General features: G+C 45.6%; 1 non-coding gene across 1 annotated transcript; it reads left to right on the top strand.

Moving 5' to 3' along the window:
- Positions 1 to 1,652: 1,652 nt before the first annotated feature.
- LOC114815391 lies at positions 1,653 to 1,790 on the top strand. Its single transcript, XR_003763154.1, has one exon. It is a non-coding gene; the product is annotated as a small nucleolar RNA SNORA7 (small nucleolar RNA).
- The last annotated feature ends 743 nt before the right edge of the window (positions 1,791 to 2,533 follow it).

The following is a 2,533-nucleotide window of genomic DNA, read 5'->3' as shown; positions in this document are numbered from 1 at the left end:
TCCCAACTGCTTAGTACAGTGCTCTGCACAAAGTGAATGCGCTCAATACACACACAACACACATTCCATAATGCGATTGACTGACCGGTATTTATCGAGCACTTACTGTATAGTGAGCATTGTACTAAGCCCTTGGGAGAGTACAGTGCAACAAAGTTGGTAGACACATTCCCTGTCCACAAAGACATTCCAGTTCCTTCTGGATCATTCCTGTCCATCATTCCCTCCCTGTCAGGAGGGTCAGCGAGCCCACTGGCCCACTCACTGGATGGGTTTACCTTGAAGAATGGGGCCTGGGCCAGGCCAGAGTGGATGTCTTTTCTCTGTCCCTGGCTGGGCAGGCTCCTGGGGGTGCTTGCTGGATATTTTATTCAGTGAAATGTGTGGTCTGAGACCCTTCTTCAGCTTCTCCATTCTGGAATCGGTTCCTGAAGAACCAAACCCATGAAATGTCCCCCACAAGGCTACTGGGCAGATTTCAGATGTTGTGTTTATCGCTGGGCTAGAGGAGGTAAAGAGTGAAAAATAATAATTATTATAACTGTTGTATTTGTTAAGTGCTTACTCATGTGCCAAGCATTGTACTAGTTGCTGGGGTAGATGTAAGGTAATTAGGGTGGGTACAGTCTCTGTTCCACAGGGAGCTCAGAGTCCAAGTAGGAGGGAGAGCAGGAGCTGAAGCCCTGGATAGGCCCTGAGGTGAAGGGAACTTGGAGAGCTAAAAAAATGCCAGGGAGATTCTGCCTGGAAAACCTAACTTTGCTTCACTCGTCTCACCCGTCTTCAAACTATAACTTTTCCCCTTCCCGCTGACAGGAACTGTTTCCCTGTTCAAATCCAACAAGCCATATTTTTCCTCACCTTCAAAATTCTCCTGAAAACCCATCTGCTTCCTCTAGTAGACCTTTCCCGACAAATCTTCCTTCCCTGATCAATTCTCCCACCTACCACCGTCCATCGATCAATGCATCGGTTTATCTATGTCACATATATTCATTTGCAGCTAATTATTTTTTATCCCAGTTAATATCCATTGACCTTTTCGCTTTATTAAGACTGTCTGTGTCTGGCCCAGTGATCCATGAGTAAACTCGCTGTGGGCAGGGAACGAGACTTCCAACTCTGTTATACCATACTCTTCCAAGCACTTAGTACAGTGCTTTTCATGCAGTAAGTGCTCAATGAATAGGATCGATTCATTGACGTCACAAGCTTCTTCAAGGCAGGGATGTTGACTTCTTTCTCTTTTATCATTTCCTGCTGAGCATCTAATATAGTGCTCTGCACACCATAGGCACTCAATAAATATGGTGAAGAGGATGATGATGAAATGCATTGACAGAGCACAGTGCTTTGCACTTAGTAAATGCTTAATTTACACCAGAACTGATCCAGGGTAACCCACAAGGCAGTACTGTTCAGAGAGCTACAGGCTGCATCTCATCTATGAAGGAACTTTGTACATTCTGTTAACGGAGGTCCATCAACAAATCATTCAGTCAATCAATCAAACAATCAATGGTATTTATTGAGTGCTTGTTTTGTGCCAAGCGTTTTGGAGATTACCTACCTGACTCATATTTCCCACTAAAATTCAGAAGTTAAAAATATTTTCTACCTCAGGCTTTTTCTTAGGATGTACTAATCTGTTGCCCTTCTCAGGGTTGTACCTGGAGAGTTTCCAGTACTCTACCAGTCTCAGCTATAGGAGGGAGAGTCAAGCAGAGGCATACCCATTCCATTCCCAGCTTGGGAAGTGGCTAGCGAGTGGAAAGCAATCTGCTACAAGTCAAAACTCACCTGTGCTGGGCAGCAGCGGCACAGGAGCGAGTTGAGGGTGGAGACTCGAGTTTACGGCTGGCAAGGCGGTAATGGTAAACCACTTTCGTATTTTTACCAAGAAAACACTATGGATACGCTACCAGAACGCTTGCAGATGGAGAGCGGGGCGTTCTGGGAGTGATGTGTCCGTGATGTCGCTATGGGTCGGAAACGACTCGAAGGCGTAAGACAAGACAATCTGTTGGCTTTTAATGCTATAGAAATAACTACATATCTGTTAACCCCACTGTATCTTCCAAGAGCTTCGTTTGTACAGTGGCAGACAGGAGGCCCTCAATAAATACTATTGATTGCTTGGTTGACTATTTGCATTTGCCAAACAATGTATGCATATCACATCCAGAACACCGACCATCGCTGTTTCCTTCTTGTGAAATCACAGTAGGTCCCGCCTGGAGTGAGGTGAACTGCACGGGCTGATGATGAATGTCATCCGCTTCTACCCTGGTTCAGCCTGTGTCACTGCAGAGCTCTCTGGGTGTCTGGAATATCCAACTAGGAATGCAAAGTGGGTTTTCCAAAATTCCCCTGTAAATTTGTGAGACAGGTATAAACCACTTTGGGGACAGCAACCAGGGCCACTGTAGAAAGGAAAAGGGGTCTGCCCCCCACTCCACCAAATTTGACAATAACTGGATAAGAATCGAGACCAGGCAAGCTAGACAGTAAGTCTACATGACAGTCCCAAACT

This window comes from Ornithorhynchus anatinus, chromosome 11 (assembly GCF_004115215.2).
Source record: "Ornithorhynchus anatinus isolate Pmale09 chromosome 11, mOrnAna1.pri.v4, whole genome shotgun sequence".
Classification (NCBI taxonomy): Eukaryota; Metazoa; Chordata; class Mammalia; order Monotremata; family Ornithorhynchidae; genus Ornithorhynchus; species Ornithorhynchus anatinus.
This window is presented reverse-complemented; position numbering and strand designations above follow the sequence as displayed.